Source organism: Cavia porcellus, unplaced genomic scaffold (assembly GCF_034190915.1).
Source record: "Cavia porcellus strain 051 isolate PalLab524CR breed Dunkin Hartley unplaced genomic scaffold, mCavPor4.1 scaffold_13, whole genome shotgun sequence".
Taxonomy (NCBI): domain Eukaryota; kingdom Metazoa; phylum Chordata; class Mammalia; order Rodentia; family Caviidae; genus Cavia; species Cavia porcellus.
This window is the reverse complement of record NW_026947496.1, coordinates 3,171,014-3,198,263: the sequence shown is the minus strand read 5'-3', so window position 1 is coordinate 3,198,263 and position 27,250 is coordinate 3,171,014. Positions and strand designations below refer to the sequence as shown.

General features: G+C 36.7%; 2 pseudogenes; one reads left to right on the top strand and one right to left on the bottom strand.

The window, feature by feature from the left end:
* Positions 1 to 27,250, bottom strand: part of LOC100712597 (prolactin-like) — a 54,049-nt pseudogene that overhangs the window by 14,479 nt on the left and 12,320 nt on the right.
* LOC111756378 (U2 spliceosomal RNA) lies at positions 12,965 to 13,062 on the top strand (annotated as a pseudogene).

Sequence of the window (27,250 nt, the reverse complement as noted above, 5' to 3'; positions counted from 1 at the left end):
GCCAACAATATCAGCCAAACTTCTTGGCCATTAAGTACATCCCTCAGTCAGAGGAAATGATGAGTGGAAGACATGATGGTGGGGGAAGGTTTCTTTAGGTAGATACATGTGCATTTCTGAAGATGCATTACAGACAGGGAAAGTAAGTTCACACCATAAATATGCATATATTGCAGTAAAGAAAACTACTGCTTATTCCATGGTGAAAGCTGACAAATATCAACGGTACATGTGGCACAGTATTATCACCATGGAGAGCACCACCATAGGCATCTCCAGCTGATGGTCTTTCCTAATGGCTGTTTGAGCTCTGACTATGTCAGTCATAATGGATGAAAGTAATTTGACTGAGGACATTCATGGCCTTTACCTTTGCCTTCAGATCCCTTTGCCCACAAGAAAACTGGGCAGTGATAGAAGTGGCTGAGCTAAGAGCCTTATGCTGTTTTCAGCATGGGTATCTTCCTGTGCACCTGGCTACTGAAGTAGTCTTCTTCTGAGGTAGTGGTATACTGAGTGTTTATGTAGCACAAAATTATCTTAACTTCCTTCACTGAAAGGGAACACTCAGTTCACATATTTCTTCCAAAATGTTTGTAAGCAATTACCATGTCATATTCTATCCAAAAACCCTTTTTATCTTGCCAGCCCATCAGCTCTGGTTCATCAAATGCTATTTCTCATCTTTTCATTTTCAAGTGTACTATATGATCAGCTTCACTGCCCAGAATTCTCCCTCTGAAGCATCCCCTCACCAAAATCCTTCAGTGATGTCTTGGAAAATGGCTGTAGTGCATCAGTTGTCCACAGGCAAGTAGTTTACTTATAATACAAAGTAAACCTACAAACCTGGTCCTCATGTTCACGTTTTGTGTCTATAAGTAATAGTATAAACATCATGAGCCCCTAGGTGCTTGTTGAGGGTCCTAAAATTGTTCCACAGAAGTAAAAACCATGGCATGTGTGATTCATCATTAGTATCTTGCTTGTACAGCTTAGGGACTCTTTCAAATCTGATCCCTTATGTAGCACTTTAACTTATGATGTTCAGGGAACTTGTTTGTGTTGCAAGGTCACTTAGATAACACCCAGCTCATGATAGACATCACACATTTCCTGAGAACATAATGTCTCATGATCAAGAGCTCATTTTGTGCTGAGGCCCAGCAGCTGCCCAGATATTTTAGAGAATATGTGTATTCCATACGGAATTTACAGGAACACAGCAGCAGAATATACAATGCCATCTCCATGCCAAAGAGCAAGATGTTACAGTAGCTTAGGCCCAGAAAAGGGAGTCAGAGAAAGGCAGCTTAAGGAAGTAGCATCAGTTCACAGCTGGGCCCTCAAGCTCCATGCAGAATCTCTGATCTCAGTGTGCTTTGGAAGCCTGAAGAAACTGGCCTGTGATGTCTGCAGGTAACAGAGATAGGCCCAGAAACACCCTTCAAACAGAGTGAAACTTCAAAAATGCAGTCCAGCTTTCTCCTTTTTCTCCTCTTATTGCATCCATACTGCAAGTCTGTTGCATGAATTCACCCAAAACTAGAAGGGTCTTTCCCTACTTAGTACACTCTCCTACATGGAAAACCTCTAATCAACACACTACAAACATACTCAAAAGGGTGATTCACTACTCCTGTGTACCTGACCTAATTCAGTCATGATTAAGTCATGACAATCATTAGAAAAATGTCAAATTGATAGTATCATTTTAATGTGTAAAAAGAAAACAAAAATATTGATACTTGGTATTAAATGTAATAAAACATGAAAAATATAATGAGAAAACTATAATTCAGTTCATAAGAGTAGACATATTACAAAATAAATGTATTTTAATGAGTGAATAAATCAGAGAAGCAATGATATATTGTGCCATTCATTTCTATGACATAATGAAAGAGGAAAAACTATACAATAAAGAATACCTCAATGGTTGGTAAAAGTTGAAACCGCAAAAAGAGGCTGAGTGTCAAGAAGCTGCAAGTGGCAAGATTTTCAGTAAAGAAAGTTTTCTAAATGTTGCAGGAGAAGGGCACACCATTTTTGGAAAAACTGAAACTTCAATTTGAAAATAAAGTGATATCAGAAGAGGCCACATTCAGGAACATTCAGTAAAATTCATGAGCTACAGAATTCAGAATACCTACAGGCTCAGAAACCATAAACATCTCCAAGAGAAAGAAAGAATAAGGGTGGGGAGAAAGAGAGAAAGGAAGGAAGGAAGGAAGGAAAGTAGGAAGGAAGGAAGGAAGGAAGGAAGGAAGGAAGGAAGGAAGAAAGGAAGAAGGAAAGAAAGTGAAAGAAAGAAACAGTAAAAGAAAGAAAGAAAGAAAGAAAGAAAGAAAGAAAGAAAGAAAGAAAGAAAGAAAAGAAGAGGACATAACTACGAATTTTGGTACAGTGTCCTAGATCTAATCATGGAGAAAGATCAAAACACTAAAATAGGTAGCCAAATTCAAAAATCACTAGTAGTAGCCTTAAGAGTGTCACATTAGTGTTATCTTGTTGGTAAAGTGGAATTCCCAAGGCTACACGAAATGAGACTTTTAGAGAATGGATAAATACAAAAAGTTTCTATAATGTTTGCAAAATGTCTATGTTCAAATTGATGTAAAAATTAAAAGAAATTGAAAGATAAAGCATGCTAATATTATTTTCAGAAAACAAATATGAAAGTTGCCTGCCATCAAATAATTCAAAGAGTAGGATTCAAATATGTTTTTGATGCTGTAAAAGAAATGATAGATGATAACAAATATAAATGATGGATTTGTGACTGTTAAGCACAAGTTAACAATAAAAGAAAAGACAGATTCTGTTTAAAAAATATCCAACACAATTACATGCCAATTTGGAGTGGCATATATAATAATGAAGATAAGATTTCTTTCCTTTATCATTTTAGTTCAAATTTGAGATTCCTACAACAAAAGAGAGGTAAACAAGATACACTATGGCAGTCATTGTTGATTTTCTGCTCTCTTGTTTTGCAGTTCTCTATTGCTTTCATTGTTTTTTTTTTTGTTTGTTTGTTTGTTTGATTTTATTACGGCTGATGGCGTGAACAGCTATTTTTAATTTAACTAACTTAATTTAGTGTTTGGTGCTATCTTATTATCTTATTTTGATACATGCATCATGTTCACTGTTTTGTATTGATTGGCTCTATTCTGTTTCATTTTGTTTAATATTCTGTTTAAAAAAACAGGTAAACAAGTAAACATCATACAAACTTATTTAATATAATTATTTGTGACATGATCAAGTTCAAAATATACTCAAAGAAGCAAAAAAATATTGTATATTTCTATGCCGAGGAATAATAAAGAATGGACAAGGATGTGTACATATCATTAAGGAAAAGTAATGTTACTTTAAGGAAATAAAAGTTTGGGGAATTTAGTGACATCTACTGAGTCAGATATTTCATTTTCTTTCTCTTTCCCCACCTGCATTTCCCCTTCCATATCCTCCTCTTTCTCCTTTTCAAACAACTTGTTCCCCTTCTACTCTTATCATTCTATTTCAACTTTTACTTCTCTTCATTTTCTACTTGACCTACACTTCATTCTTTCCCCACATTCTTCCATTTTTTTCTCTTTTTTGTGCCAGTAATGAGGATCAAAACAAGGTCCTTTTCAAAGAGTAGCATCCCAATCCATTTTTAAATACAAATCTCTTTGCTACACGAATTGTTTCAGCTGGTGTCACACTTGTAAACCACTTGCATGCATCTCACAGAGCAGGGAAAACACGTGTATTTATATTTCTACCATCTATGAAAATCCATGATAAATAACACTAAATTTCACAATAGTGAAATTCAGTAGTTTTCTTTAAAAAAAGAACATATGGAACAATAAAACATAGTATCTCAGTTTGTTTTGCTTTATATCATTTTATCTCAATGGTCACTGGTGATTGCTTTATACTGAATACCATGAATTCCAAATGCACTTGTTATTGTTTTTTTTTTTTTGCAATAATCCTCTGCTGTGCACATTGTCTAACGTATTCAAGGTCATAACTGGACCTGTCATGCCCATAAAGACCATGCTGACCCTCTCTCTCTCTCCTTACCTTCTATTCTCATATGCCAGAAGAACACAAGACAATTTACACTACATTCTCCAGTAAAACAGTGCTGAATTTTGAGCAGAAATCATGAATCACTTTCTTGTCTAACTCTACTGGTTCTTGTTTTTAGCCAACATGTACTCTCAGGATTGTTTTTTTCCTTACCTTTTATCTTCACCATTTCACTCTTACCAAGCAGGTATGTAGCAATCATTCTGTCTCCATGAGATTCTTTCTCCCTCATCATAAGTTTTCTCTACCCGGATTTTCCTGATTGCTTCATTTCTGTTTTCCTGCAGATGCCAAATTCTACTGCATTCTTTTGATTCACCAAAAACATTAATCATCCTGGAAGAGAGCTTTCTGTAGACTTCCACATGAAGCAGGTGTCACGTAAGGAAATGCAATATTTTACAAACAAAGAAAATGAAGTTAATCAATTCAATCACAAAAGGAACAGGATCTAGATCCTTGGGATCTTTATCACCCTGTAGTTCCTGTCTTGCCTTTTTACCATCCCTGTGCTCCGTTTGGGGAAGGAGGTGAGTCTGAGTGAGCATAAAAAGATATGATGTTTAAGACACTGTTGGAAAACCATATCACTTCATCAAAGAAATGCAAAAATGATTGTTTTCTCTCAGAATAGAAAGAAATGAAATGTTTTCCACCATCCGTGATCTAGAAGAAAACAAGTCCATTGAGAAAGAGTATCTCAGTGTGATTTTAAACTATGTTATAAAAGACTGTATTTATTAGTCTGTTTCTTAATTATGTAAATAAAATTGAGGAATTATTATTTTCTTACTCTTTCAAACTGACCAACTTTGTCCACAATTTGGCTGCTACAAATGCATTCCTAAGCATGAAACTTTCAGGTATCCTAAAATGTGCATGCAACTTTTACTTTTCTCTTCCATGTTGTCAGTGGAATTCAAGTTTAGAATTAATATTTTTCTTCCATAAGAAGTTAAAATTAATCATAATCAAATGGAATGTTAACAATATTACATTGTTGTAGTCAGGGACTGCAAGGAAAAGGATTATTACAGGTGACATAATTTATAGTATTATCTATAATTGCTATCCAATGGGTCCAGTACAGTGAAAGTCCATTACTGCTCCACTGTTTTATCACTGTAGCTTTATAACTTGAATTCTGTGATTGTAATGTCATCTGCTTTGCTTTTGTTGCCTGTGACAGTTTTTGAAAACTTTGGGCCTGTTCTGATTCCATATAAAGTTAAAGATGGTTTTCTATAACTTCTTTAGAAACAACATTTTTATTTTAAATAGGAGTGCATTAAATCTGTGTATCAGTTGTTGAAGTTTAGACATTTCCATTATTTAGATCCTACCAAACAAAGAACATGGGGATCTTTCTCTTTATTGATGTCTTTCATAATTAGCTTTTAGAGTCTGATGTCATTTTTGATATAGAAATCTTTTACTTCCTTAGCTAGGTGATTATCTCAGTATTTTTATGTTATTATGAACTGTATAGTTTCACTAATTTCTTTTGCAGTGAGTTTATTAATATTATATAGAGAGGTAATGATTTTATGTATTATCCTTTGTATCCTAGCTCACTGGAATTATATAGACCTCAACTATTTGTATGCGTATGGAAAATTGTTTTTTAATGATTTCCTTTACTTCTGTGAAGAGATTTTTCATGGCATGCTCACTCTGTCTGTCATTGACTATGATTACATTTAAGTTGCCCTTTGCATTATTTAGTAGCTATTCAGAGAATTTTTTTCATGGCCACTTTCTATTTTAAAGATACATTACTTTAATGGGGGCTATACTGTCTTCTCAATGTCTTATTATCTCCTCATCATTGTTCATCTAGTTACATATATTTTCAATGGAAATTCTAATGGTCTGGGTATCTGTTTGAGTGTGTTACATGGATGTCATTTCCTTCTATGATGGATATACATTTTTTCTAATATTTTGCTAAACTTCTGTTTTTATATCAGTATCTGCTCTAGATTAACTAAGCAAGTCTTTCTTTTTATTCAGAAATGCTTTAATTTACCTGTGAGAATACTTTCTCTATACATTCATTTATTTGGCTTTCTTATTCATAATTTTAACTTTTCTATTATTTCAAAAATTCTGGTGGTTGAACTCAAGTTTGCTTTATCATATTTTCCCTTGTCTCTTTAATAAACATGGCTGGGAAAACTGACTTTTAACATGCTAGAATCTTAAACTAGACTTATGTCTGTCAACATGCACCAAACTATAATCAAAATGGGTTAAATATATAAATATTAAAACAAAAACACTATCTTCTGGAAGTGATAATGTGTAGAACTCTTGAAGAATTAGGTGTAAGCAAAGACTTCATGAACAAAACCCCAATTTCTGGAAAATACTACAAAGAATCAGCAACAGGATCTCATCTTGTTAAAAAAAAAAATCACTTCAGAAAAACCAAGGAAATGACCAACCAAGTAAGAAGACTTTCCATAAGATTGAAAAAACCGATGCCAGCCATTCTTCAGATAAAGAACTAATGTTTAGAACATATATAAAAACTGAAAAACTCAGGCTTCTCAAATCTTAAGACCCAATCTCAAAATTGGCATCTGAGAGAAATAAATGCTCTCAGATGTAAAATACATGTGGCAAATAAAATTATGAAAATATGTTCAACATGCTTGGACACTCAAGAAATTAAAATTTAACAACACGAAGAGTCTATCTCATTCAGAAAAATAGTTATTATCAAAAACACAACCAGTATTCTCTTTTTTGCTAGACAAAATTCCTACCACCAAAGATTAAAGTAGAAACATTTTATTTGGCTCACAGTTTGTGGAGAATTCAGTTTGTAATTCAGTTTGAAAGGCAATGTGGCCTATGGTAGTGTAACAGTTATTAAAGGCACAGAAACACATAAAAATTAACAAGAGTAAAAAAGGAGCTGGAGGAAACAAGTGTCTTATTACCCCTTTATCTTATCCATACTGTGGAGATTAAGGCAGTACCAATCCAGCAATCAATTACTCTTAGTCCCATCACCCTTAATATTAGTATTGAACTATGGATATACCACCAATTTGATTCAGATACCTCCAAAAAAGTCCCATGAGAAAGAGCATCCAGCTTTGTTTGGGGAAACATCTAGACAGAAACCATAACAATAGCTAAATGGATGCATTTGACATGATATTTCTGAAGTAAAATATACAACACACACATATAAGTATCACATTGTCTTTGGGATGTGAGAAATTGAAAGTGTTAATGAAAACATAAACATATATAGATATATGGAAAAGGAAGAATTTGTTCAAAAGGAAATGAGAAGTAGGGAGCATGTGGGGGAAGGAGGAATGCTACAGAAAAAATGAGAAAAGAAGGGTAACATTGAACTAAAAATGTGAACATAAAGAGAGATTAAGAATTCAAAGGAGGGGAAGTGAATCAAAAAAGAGGAATGAAGATATATGATATATAGTTAGAAAATCACCTATGATAAAAGAGATCATTATGCATATCTAAATTGTACCCATAAATTAATTTAAACAATGAAAATAAAATTAAAATACATGCACCAAAAAGTTTTGCATACAGCTTCACTACTGTATCTGTTTATAATTTTAAGAGGCCCTTATGGTTTCTCTGTGTCTTCTAATACAGGATTATGTCTTCTGAATATAATTATATTTCAAATTCATTCTTTTATTTTTTTTTATTTCTTTCTTTATTTCTTTCCCTTACCTGATTGTTCTGGTGAGGATGATTTATATGTTGTGCAGAGTAGTGATAATGGACAGAAATTCTTATTTTTTGTTCTAAAAGTTTCTGCTTGGCTATATTTAATAAATTGTTGGTATTGGGCCCGGAGTTTTAGCTCAGCAGTGTAAGTGCCTGCTTGCCAAACCCAAGGTCATGAGTTCAATCCCCTGTACAAAATAAATAAATAAAATATTGGTAGTAGTTTGATCATAATCAATTTCATTACATTGAGACAAGGAATCTACACAGATTTACTTCAAGATTTTCATCATTAATGGATGGTGAATTTTATCAAAGGATTTTTATGCATTTATTGAGATTATTGTGTGATTTTTGTCCTTACTTCTGTGGCACTTGGCATAACTAATGCCATCTTGTACCTTGTATTTGACTAGTGCCCTGTATTTGACCCAGAAGAGCACAAAATTACTCAGAGTACAAATCCCATGAGAAAAGCAAAATAAGCTTCACCCACAAGAGAGAAAAATTAATCTGCTCAACAAACAAGCAAGATACAGTTGTCATCCAAAATTAACATAAGATTCTAGCTAATCTGTTTCCAACAGGATGTATTGTTTACAGTTTTCTGTTTCAAAATTTCTGTAACATTCCAGGTCAGTGCCACTCATTTTGACTCAGAACTAGGTGTCTATAGGTGTTTGCTGATCTCAGCTAATGGAATTTCAATTTATCAATTGACTGTTGAATTCCTATATTGTTGGTTGCCTGGGATGGATCCCTATTTAGGAATTTATAAGAATCCAAGCCTATCTTTGAGGTGAATTATTCCTTGGGGGACCAAAGAGAGATAATTCTCACCCTTGCAGAATCCTGTCATTTCAAAGAGAAACTGAAACCAAACCCTGGATGCTAACTCAGAGTAAGCCTTCTGGGTCCTCACCACTAAGCAAGTTTTAGTTTGTTGGTGTGCTGTTTGGGAATCTCTGGAGTCATTGGATACAACATAAAATTCTGCAAGATTTGTTCCCAGACCAAGATGTTTTCCTGGGATTGGTTGGTCTTAGGGTCTAATTACTTGATGCCAGCTTACAGACTCTCTTTGTCTTGTTAATCTTGTTTGTCACTGGTTTAGTATCTGTTTTTAGTCCGTTATTCATGTGATTGGGTCAGTCTGCTTTGCTTTTTGTTCCCCCTGCAATGTGTTCTTAACCATTTTCATGTATTTCACCTTTGAGCCACTTCCTATGTCAAACCAGTTTACCAGGAAACTCCATTCACTTTTAAGGTCTCTAACCTCTCTTTTTGTGAGCAGACCCACCTCAACATTCTGAAAAACAACAGTGCCACCACCACCTCAGGCACATCATACAGCAGGAATCCCTCAATAAGAGAGGGCTCTTGACCCTGCCTGCATGCCCAGTGCTCACCCCTCACTGCAGAGACAAGTTTGGGGCTCCATTCCTCTTCCCCATGTGCTTAGCAATCATCTCAAGCATGATGCCTTAATCATTTTGTGCCGGATAATTCCTGCCCCAGCAGCAATCAAGCAATCCATCAAGGCTGGCTGTAGGATGCACTTTGACTCGGAGTCCCTGATGAAAAACTGAGGCGCAGACATCTCAGCACTCTGACTGCAGCCACACAGGGTGTCTTCAGCTAAAAGTGAAGTCCAGTAAGGGTTCCATTGGGGCCATTAACTTCTTAAAGCTCTTACACACCAATAGCAGATGCCCTTTATCTCAGCATCTACCCTGGGAATGACTCCCGACTCACCCTCCTGAAGAGCCCACTGACAGCTTCTCAAGGCTCTCTTTACTTCTGAGGAATGAGAATGTATCTGCAACCTGGGACAAATCTGGTCCTAAAAACAAGTTCGACTCAGATGGGACCCCACCTGTTTGGACCTAGTGCTTCCCCCCTTTTACTCTAATTGAAATCCAAGGTAAAGAGGCTTTTGTATGGTATCCTCAGATTCTCCTGGGGATCTAAAAGGTGACCAGTCAGAAGCCAACCAATCTGTCTAAGCTCTCATAAAGGTAAGTTAGGGGCCTAATGAGGCCCCATCTGCATTCTCAGAGTGCCTCTTAGAGGCATATCACATTTATACGCCTATTGACCCAGAGACATCTGAGGACAAATGTGCTGAAATATCATGATTGTGTCCCATTCAGCCCCATATATTACAAAAAGATTAGAAAGACACACTCAGAGTTAGTGGCAGTAGCCCAAAAGGTCTTCAGCAACAAAAATTCATGGGACTTAAACATCTGAAAAATACCTTCGTCAAAGACTATGTGTCAACTCAGAAAAATTCTAGGGGCTTTGGACTACTGCTGAGTGTGGATCCTGAATTTTGAAGACGTAGCTTAACCACTCTACATCTCAAATGAATGGAGTTCATCTGGAATTTTAACATGGACTCAGATAGAGGAACGAGCTCTCCCTGCACCTTTCCAATTACATATAACAGAGTGACATAGGATCACAAAAGGAGTCTTAACCCAGTATCCTGGACCCTAAAAGAGCCTATCTCTTCTGGCAAGTAGACCCCACAGCTACAGGGTGTACAAATTGCTTATGATAACTACAGCCACAACAACCAAGGAAGCCTCTAAATTGACTTTTGGACAAAGACTCCAAGCAGTGGCCTTATGTGCTGTGGAGATAGTATTGCAGTCACGTCCTGACAGATGGATTTCCATTGCTCACATTGTCCAGTAGCAAGCCCTTCTACCAGATTCTGACCACATCGAGTTCCTGTCTACCTCTGCCCTCAATCCAGTGACTCTCTTGCCAAATAATGATCCCTCAATGCCAATACATACGTGATTCATTCTCAAGCCTGTGAGCTGACATGGTTGATGTCTTGTTTACTCAATCTGAAACTGACCTTTTCTTCCACAGTAGCAGTTACTTCCATCAAGGTACTCCTGTAGAAGGAGCTATGGTGTCCTTCAAAATTGAGGTAATACGGACTCAAGCTTTAGGATTGGGAACTTCAACTCAGTGGGCAGAACTGATAGCTCTATTCAAGCCCTAATATGGGGACAAAATAAATCTATATAATATATAGTCCATACACTTTTGCTACGATCCATGTTCATAGGCACATTTATCAAGAATGAGAACTATTAACCTCAGCAGGAACAAATATCAAGAATATCCTCGAGGTCTTAGACCTCCTAGCTGCCATTTGGTGGCCCTGGAAGATTGTCACTATGCACTCTTCATGGCATCAATGAGAAGATACCCCAATAGTTCATAGAAATGTCCTCACTGATAAGAAAGCCAAAGAGGTGGCACTAAAACCAGTGGGGCCTATAATGCTTCTCATAATTCACCCCAACCCTATGCTACCTAAGTCATCCTATTCAGATTCAGACTTGAGACCAGTCAAAATCCCAGAGGCCCAACTTTCTCCAGAAATCTGGCAGACGTTACCAGATAGGGAAATTCACATATCAGAATCATCGGTCTCTCAGCTTATCCAGGAGACACATCAGACCACTCGCTTGGGGGGGAAACAACTAGGCCAAGTTATCTTGTCTAACTAAAGAGGTCAACCGAAAATTCCCAAAATGTCTTCCAGTGAACCCTAAGCAGGCCTTCACTGATGTTTGAAAGAGACAACAAGCCTTTGTTTTCTCACCTCTGGAGACCACTAGGAAACAGACTAGCAAAATGGGCCTAGGAAGAGGAAATATGAATATCTCTTAGTTCTTAGACACATTCACTGGTTGGACTGACGGATTTGCTACTCAGACTGATTCAATTCTCATGGTAACTAAGAAACTCCTCAACGAGATAGTGCCTCAGTTCAGTTTGCCCACCTTCCTGGGATCCAACAGTGGCCCAGCTTTCTCAAATCACTCAAAATTTAGCTTCCATTTTAAAAATCAATTGGAAAGTACATTGTGCCTACTGGCCTCAAAGTTCCAGCCAAGTAGAGAAAATAAACAGGAGAATAAAGGAAACTACTTCAAAACTGGCTTTTGAGACTGGTGAAAACTCGGTAAGTCTTCTTCCTTTTTACCTTGTACATGCATGATGTACTCCATACCTCCAAGGCATTACTCCTTTTGATGCAATGTATGACTGGCCACCCTCTTTAATTCCCCATATTCAAGATGATAAGTTGGCTGCTGTCACTAACAAGAACAGTTACAGCCTAACACTTACAGACTCTGCACTTCTTGCACTTGACTCATCACTTATTCTGGGGCCACTAGACAGTTCCTGAACGTTCTGATGACCCCTGGAATATCAATCTAGTGATCAAATCTACATGAAAAGGAGATGGCTATATCTCTAGGCACACACTGTGAAGGACTCCATACAGTCACCTTGAATATATCTACACCCTCAAGGTTGCCACAAAGAACCATTGGATTCATCACTCCCACCTCATGCCCTCAGGACCAAAGACTCCAATTCATTGAACTACTAAAAGTCTTCTGACCCTTTAAAAGTCAAGCTCCCAAGACAGAGGCCTTAAATCTGTTTGTATATATAAAAATAATCCTCCTCATCCTGTAATTTATACATGGGTTACTACTGGGACGAATGCTAGAGCCCAAATTTTAAACACCTGAAACCTTGATTCTGGTTCTTCATGTTGATAGAGATAGAGACATAAATCCCTCATTTTGAGAAATATTCAGAGCTCTGAAGTTTGGATAAAGTCTGTAAATTCCCCTTAAAGCACTCCCCATTTCAAAACAATTTTAATTCAATTGTGTATGTAGAAAATGCCTCTTACCCCCAAACCATTTGATCTCCCTACTTGGGAACTTGGCTTGCCTGTACAATAGGCCTCATGCCTAGCATTTGACTGACCATCTTCGCTGGGCCTAACCCTGGATTCTGCATCTTAAGTCATATTCTTCCCCAAGTGTACTGGTATGCTGAAAAAAAGAGATAGGGAACATATGGGGTTACCCAACCTAATGAGAAAAAACAAAGCCCCACTCCTAACTCACATACTTTTGGGACTAGGAATAGCCAGGTCCACAGGACTAGGAAAAACAACCCTCATAATGGGAGAATAAAATTACCAGATACTGAGCAAAGAAATAGAGTGATTTGGGTATACTTGAACAAGATGTTCATTGCCTAGAGGAGTCTCTGAACTCCCTGACTGACAAAGTCATTTAGGAATGTTATGTATATTGCTTCTCTGCCTTTTGGCTAAGATCAAGTGTAGTATTTGTTCTTATCAGGAATGTTATGTATTAATAACTCATGGTCAACTGAATACCAGCCGTATTAAATCAGACTGGTGTTGAGTGTAGATTTTCCACCTGAGGAAAGTTGGTAGCATAAATAAAGATGTAGAGAAGGAGAAGATAGGCATTGTGGATTCTCCTACATGTTGCTGTTTGAGCCATTGATTCTCCTGGAGGAGCTTATCATATTTACACTCCCCAGTGTGATTTTGACCATTGTCATCAGAGGAGCTGGAGACCTTGTTAGTGAGAGTGGCTGTGGTTCATTTTGGGGAAGCTCTACTCCTTACATTGAGCATCATTTTCTGGCTCTGGAGAGAATGTGTGGCATTTAATCTTTAGGACTAACTCATCATGCTGGCTTTCTGGCATGTACTTCGACTGTTCCTATTGTCAGAGAATCTTGCGACCTCCTTGTTGCTGAGGATAGTTGTGGCACTTTTCAGGGCATCCCTGGCTCTTATTTTGAGTGTAATTTCTTGACCCCCGTGTGGCACCCTTAACCTACCAGCAAATTTCCTTCACCCTGCTGGCATAGACTTTCTAGCTTCCACTGCTGACCTTTGGGCTTTTCCAGCATGGATATGTAAAACATACTGGTGTGAGTACTTGTGGGCTCTAGACCTCCAGTTGAACTCATGGGAGGCATTGTCATGGGCTGTAGGTTTTCACCTAGACTTATGCAGGACGTTGCTGTAGGGTCCAGGCCCTTAGCTGCATATTCTGGGTCTTTAGTGTTGTGGACAGATTTCTTTCACTTTCTTGTGTTAAACTCTAGTTGACCATCATAAGAAATATTATAAATTCTGTGTCCTGATTTTAATTGTTCTGTGCACAACCCCTGACTACAACAAGGACCAATGAGTTCTAGACCTCCTATTCCTAAAACAGAGAGGCCTTGTTTTTACACCAACCATTCAGGAGTTACAAAGGACAGTCTTAGTCAGCTATGAAAGCACATAGCTGATAGGAAAATGAGACTTCATCAACAGATCTGGTATGAAAATTTGTTCTCTGCCACCAGATGGCTGACCATCTTACTCTCAGCTCTAGCAGGATCCTTTATTTTCCTCCTACTGGCAATCAATATTGGCCCCTACATGATAAATTGTTTAATTCATTATATCCAAAGCTGATTCCAATCTATTACATTAATGGTTATATGATCCCAATATAAGGATTTGCAAAATTTAGATGAGGAAGATGATTTTTAGATAAAAAGATGACCAGGAATCAAGGATTTGATTCTTCTACAAAAAAGTGGGGGATGTTAAAGCTTGGCATAACTACTGCCATCTTGTGCCCTATATTTGACTAGTGCACTCTATTTGACCTAAACAAGCAAAAACTTACTCAGTGTACAAATCCTATGAGAAAAGCAGAATAAGCTGCACCTATGAGAGAAAAATTAATCTTCTCAACAAAGAAGCAGGATACACATGTCACACAAAATTAATGTAAGAGTCTAGCTAAATTGTTTCTAACAAGATGTCTTATTTTGCAATATTCTGTTCTAAAAATTCTGTAACTTGCCATTTCAGTGCCACTTGTTTTGACTCTGCAACAGAGGTCTATATGAGGCCACTGAGTATGGGTAACAAAATTCAAAATTTATCAACTTTCCAACTTTAATTTCTATATTTCACTTCTGCTTATGTGATGAATTACTTTTCATGATTTGTGTTGAAGTACTTTTGATCTTTTTGTGATCTTCCATATCTGTTTGCCAAAATCATAAGGACTTTTGAGCCTATGTTAGGGAAATTCACCTACAATGAACATGGATATATTTGTGATTTCTCCTTCTGGATATGTTTTGATATGTTTGTGATTTCACCTTTTTTTGATAATTGCATTAGTTTGTTTCTTTTTTTCTTTTTGATAATATTTTCTGTTTCTCTGTTCTATTTTTTCTTTCCATAAAATAATTTTTACACTATCACACATAATACAATCCAATAAGATACAACATGATAGAACCAATGGAAATAGAAGAACAAAAGCATGGTAGGACTTCAGAGTGAGATTTTATTAAATCAGCACTGGCTATTATAATGGCTTGTTTTCTTCAAAATGGCTGTTCATACCATCACACATAATAAAATCCAACGACTAACAACCATTCCAACTAATGAAAGCAATCATTATAAGACTTCAAAGCAATTAAATGGGGAATTGTGATTACCAAAAACTCTTACATACTCTTACTATTTCTTGCACTAGGGAGAGTACACTGTATTTATGCATGTGAGTTTGATTTATTTTGCTTATGAGTATGGTCTCGTTATACCCATTTATTTATAAATATCTCCTTTATAGCTGAGTAGTACTCCATTGTATAAAAATACCACAAATATTTTAACCATTCCTCAGCTGATGGACACTTAGGTTACTTCCAAGATCTAGCTGTTACAAATTGTGCTAGTATAAACACGGATGCACATATATCACTGTGGTATGATGTATTCAGTTCTTCTGAGAACATGTGTAGAAGTGGAATAGCTGGAACAAATGGGACTTCCAATCTCAGGTTTTTGAGGAATGTTCAGACTGACCTCCAAAGTGGTTATATCAGTCTACACACCCACCAAAAGTGTAAGAGAGTTTCTTTTCCTGCACAACCTTTCCAACATTTGTTGTTGGTAGTTTTCTTGATCCTGGCCATTCTTTCAGGAGTGAGATGGAGTCTCAGTGTTGTTTTAATTTGCATTTCTCTAATGAATAATGATGATGAACAATTTTTCATATATTTGCCATTTGTATTTCTTTATCTTATAACTGTGTATTCATCTCAGATGCCCATTTATGGATTGGGTCCTTGAATTTTGGGGATCTTATTTTTATTACTTACATGTTTTAGATATAAACTTTTATGATTTAATCCTTATATGTTTTAGATAGAAGCCCTGTGTCTGAGGGATAGTTCACTAAGGTTTTTTCCAAGTTTGTGGGTTCTCTTTCCACTATGCTTGAGATTCCTCTTGATATGCAGAAACTTTTTAATAAGATATAATCCCAGACATTGATTCTGGAAAGTAGTTCCTTTGTGGTTTGTTTCCTGTTCATTAGTTCTCTACCTACCCCTATGTCTTCAAGATTTTTACCTAATTTGTTTTCCAACAGACTTAGTGATTCTGTTTTAATATTTAGACCTTTAATCCATTTAGATTTTAGTTTAGTACATGATGATTTGCATGGAATAGTTTTAGTTTTTGGCATATGGAGAGCCAGTTTTTCCAGCACCATTTATTAAATAGACAATCTTTCTGCCAGTGAACTTGTTTCGATCCTTTATAAAACATAAGGTGGTTGAGTGTGTTGGTAGTTGTGGTTGTATCTTATAGTCTGTTCCACTGATCTTCAAATCCGTTTTTATTCCAGTGCCATGTTGATTTTATTATAGTAGCTTTGTAGCATAACTTCAAGTCAGGGACTGTGCTGCCTCCTGCCTTGCTTTTGTTGCTTAGAATTGCCTTTGTTATTCTAGGTCTCTTTTGGTTCCAGATGAATTTTAGGACTGATTTCTCTAGATCTATGAGGTATGTTGATGCTATTTGTATTGGGATTGCATTGAGTCTGTATAAACGTTTTGTGTGAATGTCCATTTTCATAATATTTATTTTTCCTATTCATGAACAAGTGATGTCATTCCATTTTCTGACATTGTCTTCAATTTCTTTTTTTATGGTATTATAACTTTCCCTGTGTAGATCTTTCATGACTTTGTGAGACTAATTCATAACTATTTCATTTTTTTTGGATGCTAGTGTGAAGGGTGTGTCTTCTTATTTCTCTCTAAGTGTTATTGTTGGTAGTGTATAGAAATGAGTTTTATTTTTGAGTATGGATTTTGTATCCAGCTACATTATAGAATTTATTTATAATATCTAGGAGACTTTCAATAGAGTTTTGGGGGTCTTCTATGTAGAATATCATGTCATCTGCAAATAATGATAATTTAACTTCATTTTTTCCTATCTTTACTCCTTTTATTTCTCTCTCTTGTCTAATTGCTCTGGCTAGTATTTCCAGCACTATATTGAATAGCAGTGGTAATAAGGGACATCCTTGTCTTGTGCCTGATTGTAGGGAGCGGCACAACAGCCCCATTGCTGCCTCCCCACCTCTCTATCCTATGGGCACACATAATGCATCTGCCTACATTAACTGTAATCCTCTCCTGCTTATGTCACATACTCAGATGTGACGATGACCCTATTGTATTCATCCCTGTAGCCTCTTCCTGTCCCACCAACCCACCCTAGGGCTTATAAAAGATGTGATCACTTCCTGAATAAATGAGGCTTGATCGGATTCTCTTGACTGACTTCAATCTCTCTTTGTCTCCCCCCTGTTTTATTTCATCCCCACTTCCCCTCCAGGTACACACCACAGATTGATCTGCAAGGCCGGATCACCTGATTTTAAGGTAAAGACCTTCAGTTTTTGGCCATTTAATATGATGCTGACTGTTGGTTTGTCATAGTTGGCCTTTATCATTTTGAGGTAAAGACCATCTATTCCAATTTTCTGTCAAGTTCTCATCATGAATGAGTGTTGGACCTTTTTTTTTATTTAAGAGGAAAAGAGAAAAACACAAAACAAAACAAAGTGGTTTAAGGGTACACGTAATAAAGAACTACAAAAAAAAAAAAACATAACAGTAAGAAATCACCTGTTAGTAGATTACATATTATCATCTTGAAAATAGTTGCTCAAATCGCAGTATCAAAGAATACAAGGTGGACATTCAAACAGGGAGACTGCAAACAGCTGTGTTCAATGATCCAAAAACATTGATATAGTCAGCTATTTAACACCCCTAAACACACTTGCTGTTATATCCGTTAGAGCTCTTTTTCTTTTCTTTTTTTCTTTTTTTCCCTCTCTTTTTTACAACAAAATTTACACATTTTGGATTTTATTACTCCTTAGTGCTTATTACTTTTTTTTTGGGGGGGGGGATACAGTCAAATATGGCAAAACAAAGCTGTCAGTCATAACCAAGGATAGATATAGCACATGGTGTAGAACAGAGTACAAGGTTATCAACAATGGTTATCAACGTTGTCTCTTGTTTCCTTAAAAAGAATTGTCTATCTCATTAGATATTATAAAGTTGGACAAAACAGTAGAGAACAAGACCAATAAAACTTAGGCATTGTAAACATTACAGGACTTCCAAAGAAGACAATAGTCAAACCAGAATGGGTATCTTAGTGATTCTTATTGCCTTCAAAGTAGTTGCCTATGTCTTCAAACTTGATACTATCATATAGAATGCAACAGAGTCTAATCAGTCAAAACAAGATAGTGGGAGTATTACAGGACTTCAAAACAAGTTAATAGGAAATCAAAAAGAGTTACTATTTATATATGCTAAATTTTAAAATTTTTTCTTTAATTAAGACAAACAAGAAATGACTAAATAATTTTTTTAAAAGAATAAGGGGGAGATTGAGATAAAACAGGACATAACAATATGACAATAGAGGTCAAAGCATGACTGTTTCAGCAACCTAGTACTTCACCACCATATAACCTGACTTAATAGTAGTTACCATAGTGTCTGTCTTTTTCCTTGAAATATTTGGATAAAACTTCATATACTCTAGCTTCAAATATTTCCATATCAAGAAGCCCAGAATAAAGCCTTTCTAATTAATGAGTGAAAACTTTATAAGGCTTCAAGGCCACCTAATGGGGAATCACGATTACCACATATTTTTATATATTTGAATCATTACGTACATTAGGGAAACTATTCGGTATTCACACATGCGAGATTGATTTATTTCACTTATGAGTATGGTCTCAAGCTGCGCCCATTTATTGATAAATATCTCAATGTGATCCTTCTTTATAGCTGAATAATACTCCATTGTATAGAAATACCACAACTTTTTATCCATTCCTCAGTTGATGGACACTTGGGTTGTTTCCAAGATCTGGCGATTACAAATTGTGCTGCTATAAAAATAGGTGCACATATATCACTGTGGTATGATGCTTTCAGTTCTTCTGGGAATATGCCTAGAAGTGGAATAGCTGGAATAAATGGGTTTCCAGTCCCAACTTTTTGAGAAGTCTCCAGACAGATCTCCACAAAGGCTGTACCAGTCTACACTCCCACCAGCAGTGCAGGAGAGTTTCTTTTTCCCCACAGCCTCTCCAGCATTTGTTGTTGGTTTTCTTGATCCCGGCCATTCTTTCAGGAGTGAGATGGTATCTCGGTGTGGTTTTAATTTGCATTTCTCTAATGACCAATGATGATGAGCATTTTTTCATGTATTTATTTTCCATTTGCATTTCTTCATCTGAGAATTGCGTATTCATCTCAGATGCCCATTTTTGGATTGGATCTTTGAATTTTGGAGGTCTGAGTTTTTTTAATTCTTTATATGTTTTAGACAAGAGTCCCTTGTCTGAGAGAGAGTTCACTAAAATCTTTTCCCAGTTTGTGGGTTTTCTTTTCACTATGCTGGCGATTTCTTTTGACATGCAGAAACTTTTTAATAAGAAGTGGTCCCAGTTATTGATTCTGGGAAGTATTTCCCGTGCGGTTTGAGTCCTCTTCATGAATTGAATTTATATTTATTTTAATATAAAACATGTGGACATTAATGAAGAAAATATGAAACTTTTCCTACCTCTTTAAAAGTAAAAAAAAAAAATTCCTAACAAAATAATTAATGAATAACAAAGTTAGTTCACAGAATATCACAATTTATTATGTTAGTGTATGTTAAGCACAATGTTCCTTAGAGTGCATTTTATAAATAAAATGTCATCTAATAGCGAAAGCAAACAAAGGCCAAAACTTATTTTAGGCAAAAGAAACTAAATGTATTAGTGACATGTATTGGCATGATCTTACAATATTTTTGAAACAATAGAATATATATTTTTCAAGTTCTTCTCACTTCCTAATCCTCTGTATGTTATATATAGTTACCTAAAGACTCTGTCTCTTGTCTCTGTCTCTATGTGTCTCTCTGCCTCTCTGTCCTCTCTCTGTCTCTCTGTCCTCTCTCTGTCTCTCTCTCATTCTCTCTGTCTCTCTCTCTCTCTCTCTCTATATATATATATATATATATATATGTTTGATTTCTCAATATGTCAAGTAGCTTTGTATAAAGTTAGATTAAATGCTTATTGTTTTCATTTTAAACTTTATTGGATTAGAACACGTGGGCAGGATGTGAAGTACATGTTCACTGGGGAATGCATGTATGTACACAATTGGGCTTTTTTTTTTTTTGTTCCAATCCCTTTTCTGCCCACTTACCTCCTCTTCTCTGTCTTGAAATTTCCTGACCATTCTTATTTTAGTTGTCTTTTCTCTGCTTACATACTATTGATAACATATAATATTTACATTGACTGTGTCAGTTTAGTATCTGTACATGGTAGATCTCCATTCTACTTACATCCCCTTTCTCTTCCAGTTTCCTTGACCCTAGATCTCCTGGATATTTTTCTACTTTCAAGAGATCTGTACTTTTCCTTCCTTCTATTCACCTTTTTCATTGCTTTTTCATAAAAATTCCTGCTTATACACGTGTCAGACTGATTTACTCAGACATCGTCCTCTTCTCCATAACAACATCCGTGTGCTCAAAATTGTGGTTTATATGTCCCACATTGCTGGTAAAATATTCTTATTTCCCATTTTTGTATGAGATGTATTAGCCATGCAAAACATTTCAAGGTTTCTTTGATAGCAGAAAACACATGAATGCTGCAGGTTCAACATTACTACACGGAATTTGAAATTTTATGAGATTTCAATCAAGATAAACTCAGGCTTGAAAAGGACTTTGAAAAATGTAACAACATGAATTGAATTGTAGGGCCCCTCCTGCTATTAGCACCTGTTTTATTCTGTATATTGTCCTTCTGCACATTGCCATCCTTATTGAACAATATTCTGCAGGAAATCCTGGCCTACACAATGGGCACACTGTATCAGTAAGTTTGTCCCAGACTACCATGAAGACAATACCTATTCTTGCTGCCTGCCAAAAATAGAGTGTTGTCAAATATTCTTGGATTTATGCATTTATCACAAAGAGCAAGTCATTGACTTCAATGGTTTCTTCCTTGTGTGCATATGCATAGAATTTCAAATACCATTTAATGAAAGGATAAAGCTCAGATTTATGGCAAGAGAAATACCTAAAATCCCTACTAAAAAAGAATATTCTATTGTAAACTTATGGGGTTGTTTTTACCTGACCTGTCTCATTTGCTGATGATTACATATTAATGAAATTGGAGCAAGGGAGGAAAATATCACCTTCCTGAAGGTGGTACGTGAAGATCAATTCACTCAGGGAACATCTTCAAATCCTAGCTTTGTAGATACTTGTAACATTGTCAGGGAACAAAATGACATTTTCAAATGAGAAAAATAAAGATAGAGGGCACAAAAAGTTAACTAGAGCAGAGAGACCCTAGCTTCAAGCTGTCGTCAGAGTTAAGAGATAGGCCAAATTTTTTGGGAACTTTTAAGAACAGGGAGCTACTAAAGTCTTTAGCACTTTTAGTGACAGGGAGGGTCTTAGTTACTTTTTACTCATCACTGAGACAAAATACCTGAAGGCCAAAGTTGGGAAAGGAAAGGTTTATTTCTTAGTTTTTGGAGATATCAGTCCACACTCATTGGCTCCAAGGCAAGCGGGCATGGCTAGGCCACAGTTCATGGTGGCTGCAAAAAGCAAGCAGGGACCAGCAAAGAGAGCAAGACAAACCTTCTTCTGCCATTACATCACATCCTGGCTCCACCCCTATGTGGGTGGGGCAATGACACCATCAATCCAAGCACTAGACAATGAATCAATCACAAATGCACAATGCAAACTCATGAGGCCTGGGGGACACAGACATATACCATGACAGGGAGCTAAGCCACAGTGAAATCCAAAGAGTCATTTGTAGCTCAGGATTCCTCATTGGGTGGAACACAAAAATAACTCAAGGCTTATGAAACCTGGCAACCTCTCAACAAAAAAATAGAGACAAAAGAGGAAATGAATGAAACTCCTTCTCAATTGACTTTCTGATGTTTTGCCCCTGTGTAACAGTGACCCAGTCAAGAAGAAGCCAGAGGCTGAGGAAGTCATGGGTATTTGATCTCACTCCAATTATTAGCGGACAAACATTCAGAACATAAAAGAAAAGCATTTGCAGTTTTCCTAAAGATGCAAATAGAGAGTCTCAGTGTGATGATCAGCTTTCTTTCACTTTTATTAGAGATAGCCAAATAACAGAAAAGGTAAATTTGAGATCATGACTTAAGAGCTTTCAGTTCAATGTCAAAAGTCCCCATTGCATCGGTGGCTTTCAAAATGTAGTACATTCTAGTCACAGCCCTTCAGAGTGGAACAGGTTGTCTGAGCAATTTTTATAGAATGACACTATCCAATAGAGAAACAGTGGAGAATTTCCTTTTATCTTGGTTTGAAATACAACATTGATCTGGCTACTGTGTTTTCTCCAATTTTCTTTTGTTTGTTTGTTTTCTTCAGTATTCTGTTTTGATTGGTTTTATTTCATTCAGTTTTGTTTGATTGTATTATGTCTGATAGTATGGGTTGCAATTTTGAAGATAACAACATGCATTGTGGGAAAGATTGTTGTTTTCCTATTATTCTGTTTTGAAGTTTTATCACTTTTACTGCTTGTTTTGGTTGGCTTTATTCTGTTTTATTTTGACTAATTTTATTCTCTTTAAAATAAAAAAAATCTAACAACTTCAAATAAACTTTGGTAGTCAAAATCCTGTCCATGATAAAAGACAGTGGACTTCCTGCAGAATCTTCCTATACTTTTTTTATTTTTATGTTTTGGAAAAATATTTCAAAAAATTTCTTGAATTCTGGTATGTAGACATGGAACGTTTTGGTTGTCTCTAGAGTAGTAGAAGCTCTGCAGGCAATTACAGACTGTATTTGTAATACAAGGAGCAAAAGAAAAAAAATCTGTAATGAAACTAGAAAGAGAAAAAGAAAGATTAGGAGGACATGAAATGGTATTTACTTTGATGGATAATATTAAATACATTTGGGATTTCCATCATTGTAGATTCCTAACAGCATCTTACCTGTCAAAATCTTCATTTTGTTTTCTTTACTTTCTCCCTTTCCTTAGTCCATCTCAGTCCTTCTCTTTTAATCCTTTCCCCCTTTTTACTTCTAATTTGTGAGGATGTTGAATGACATGCAGTCCATCATCAACTGTCTGGATCACTTGAGAAGCAATAGAACTTTAAAATGCCCTCTGCTTTCCAAGCAAAGATAGCCCTCATCTCTGTTCACTCAGAGCCAAACTGAGGTGCATGCATGCAGTCAACTCATTGCAAGATTACTCACTGAGAGATGAGGCATCTTGGAGAACATGATATGGTACAGTTCAATCTGATGGGGGAAAATGTTCAATTTTCATGCCCTATGCAATTGTTAATAGAGATAATTTCTCACTAGTTTACATAGAAGGGAAGAATGCCATCTAATTCTCAGGTTCATGTCTGCTAATGAATTCAGTGTACTCATTTCCCATATTGTAATCCAAATCCTTGAATCCTTTTTTGCATCTTCCTTCCAGTCTGAAATATTTATGTTTGTAATCCCACTGAAACATTATTGGAATCCCAGTGAGTTAATTCTGATCTAGCAACTCTAGTGCATGCCACAACAAGAATAAATACACTAGGAGCCCAGATGCGCCTAGCCATCAGTGTGCAGAGGAGGAGCTGGGCGGATCTGGAGTGCCTGCAGAAGCCCCTTCCTTTGTCTGGAGGACTGTGGATATCTCTGCAAGCAGGAAGGGATTGCAGGTTCCTGAGGCACCTCGGCCTGTGGTAAGTGCTCAGCACACTCTGCCCAAATCTCAGACTGTTCCGGACCCCCCAGGCTTCTGGGTGCAGTGAAGTGGAGCAGCGGGTTAGAGACCACTACATCCACCTCCCCATCCCGGCTGCACTTGGAGGTCTGCTGAGCTCCCAACGGGTGGGCGGGCCTACACTATCCCCGGAGCCCAGACATGCCTAGCCATCGGTGTGCAGAGGAGGAGCTGGGCGGATCTGGAGTGCCTGCAGAAGCCCCTTCCTTTGTCTGGAGGACTGTGGATATCTCTGCAAACAGAGAGGGATCACAGGCTCCTGAGGCACTGTGGCCTGTGGTGAGTACCCTAACCCAGCTGTGATTGAAGAGCTGTGGAGCTTCCAAGGGGCAGGTGGGCGCACAGTGTCCCTGAGGCCAAGCTTGTTTGGAACTGCGGAGCTCTGAACAAGCAGAGGAGGACCATTGGTTCTGCAGGCCCAATGGCTTGGGGTAGCATGGTGCCAGAGTCTCAATAGCTGCAAACATAGAAGGGGATTTTCAACAGATCCTGAGGAAGCTTTCAAATAACACTTGAAACACAGAAATATAGGAAAATGACAAAACAAAAGACCAAATTACAACCTCAAACCTCCAGCCCATCTCAGGAAACCCTAGGAGGAAGGTATTTAGAAGAAAATATATCCCATCCACCTCATATATCTGACACAATAGCTACTGAAGTTGACAAGCAACTCCAGGAAGCTTTAAAGAAATTCAAACTCGAAATAATTTCCCAGATAAAAGAAGAAATGATAAAAGAAATGAAAGAGATTCTAAATACATCTAAAGAAAACACAGATAAAAAATTGGAGGAACTAAACAAAAAGATAGAATCCCTAGACGAGCAATATAAGAAACAAACAGAATACATAATGCAGATGCACAGAGATATACAGGAAATAAAAAACTAAAACTCCACTGAAAGTTGTAAAAACCACCTTAATGAAAGTGAAGATAGAATTTCAGACCTTGAAGACAGGATTGCAGCTAGTGAACAGGAAAGGAAAGATCTTTTAAAAATAACAAGGAATCAGGAAACAACAATTCAACAACTGCAAGACGATGCAAAGAAAAATAACATAAGAATGATAGGGATTAATGAAAGAGAGGGAGACAACATGAAGGATGTCAGGAGGATATTTAGAGAAGTAATAGCTGAAAATTTCCCAAGCATGAGATCAGAAACTGACATCAGGATCAGTGAAGCATATAGAACTCCAAATAGTCATAACCAAAATAAAACTACACCCAGACATATAATAATCACCATCCCAGAAATCCAACACAAGAATAGATTATTAAAAGCTGTCAGAGAGAAAAGACAGATCACTTATAAAGGAAAACCTATCAGAATCACAGCAGATTTCTCATCACAAACAATAAAGTCAAGAAGAGCATGGAGTGAAGTATTCCAGATCCTAAAGCAAAATGATTTCCAACCTAGACTGATATATCCTGCAAAACTATCATTCAAAATAGATGGTGAAATACGATACTTCCATGACAAAATACAGCTGAAGAACTTCATGAACACCAAACCAACCCTGCAAAAAATATTGAAAGTCAGTTTAGATACACAAAGAAAAAAACCACTAAGCACAGCAAATAATTAAACAGAACAGAAAGATAAAGATGCAACAGCAGAGAGATAAGATTCCTACAATTAACCAGCATTTAACAGTAATAACCATTAATGTAAATGGTCTCAATGCACCAATCAAAAGAAACAGACTAGCAGAATGGATCAAGAAACAAAATCCAACCATATGCTGTTTACAGGAAACCCATCTAACCCAGAAGGATACTCACAGACTGAAAGTCAAAGGATGGAAAACAATTCTTCATGCAGCAGGAATCCAAAAAAAGGCAGGAGTAGCCATTCTGTTTGCAGACAAAGTGAACTTTAAACCAACAATGACCATAAAGGATAAAGAAGGTCACTACATACTCGTAAGGGGAAAACTCCAAGAGGAAAAGATAACTATCTTAAATATATACACACCAAACTCCAGAGCACCCAGTTATATAAAACAATTATTAACAGAAATGAAAACTCAAATTATCAGTAACACAATTGTAACAGGAGACCTTAATACGCCATTGACACCAAGGGACAGATCAACCAGACAGAAAATGAGCAAAGAAATAACAGAACTGAATCATACCTCTGAACAAATGGGTTTGATAGACATATACAGAATGTTCCACCCAACAACATCAGAATACACATTCTTCTCAGCAGTACATGGATCATTTTCTAAAATAGACCATATATTAGCTCACAGAACATATTTAAACAAGTGCAAAAGAGCTGAAATCATCCCTGGTATGTTATCGGATCATAGCGCTCTGAAATTAGAAATTAATGATAAAAGATACTGCAAAAATCCCACAAACACATGGAAACTGAATAACACACTCTTGAGTAATCAGTGGGTCACAGAAGAAATTAAAGAAGAAATTAAACAATACCTAAAAGAAAATGAAAATGCAGATACAACTTACCGGAATCTGTGGGATGCAATGAAAGCCGTCCTGAGAGGAAAATTTATTGCACTGAGTTCCCACATCAGGAAAACAGAATGAATACAAATAAATAACTTGAGGCTACACCTCAAACAGCTAGAAAAAGAAGAGCAAGTCAAGCCCAAAGCCAAAAGAAGAGAGGAAATTATAAAAATCAGAGCAGAAATCAATGCAATAGAGACTAAGAAAACAATCCAAAGAATCAATGAATCAAAGAGGTGGTTCTTTGAAAGAATAAATAAAATCAATAAGCCCCTAGCCAACCTTATTAAAAAAAGGGAAGAAAAAGCTCAAATTCATGCAATAAGAAATGAAAAAGGAGAAATCACTACAGACCCAATAGAAATACAGAAGATCATCAACACCTATTTCGAAAACCTCTAATCTCAAAAGTTTGATAACACAGAAGAAATAGACAGATTCTTAAAAGCATATGAAGAGCCAAAGCTAGATCAAGAGGATGTAAAACTGTTGAATAACCCAAACTCTGTTACTGAAATTGAAAATGTAATTGAGTCCTTACCCACCAAGAAGAGCCCAGGCCCAGATGGATTCACTGCAGAATTCTACAAGAAATACAAAGAAGACCTAATGCCGACACTCCTCAAACTATTCAATGAAATTGAAAGGGAAGCAATCCTTCCTAAGTCATTCCTGGAAGCCAATATTACTCTAGTTCCAAAACCTGAGAAAGACACAACTAAAAAAGAGAACTATAGACCGATCTCCCAAATGAACACAGATGCAAAAATCCTCAATAAAATATTGGCAAATAGGATCCAACAAATCATCAAGAAGATTATACACCATGACCAAGTG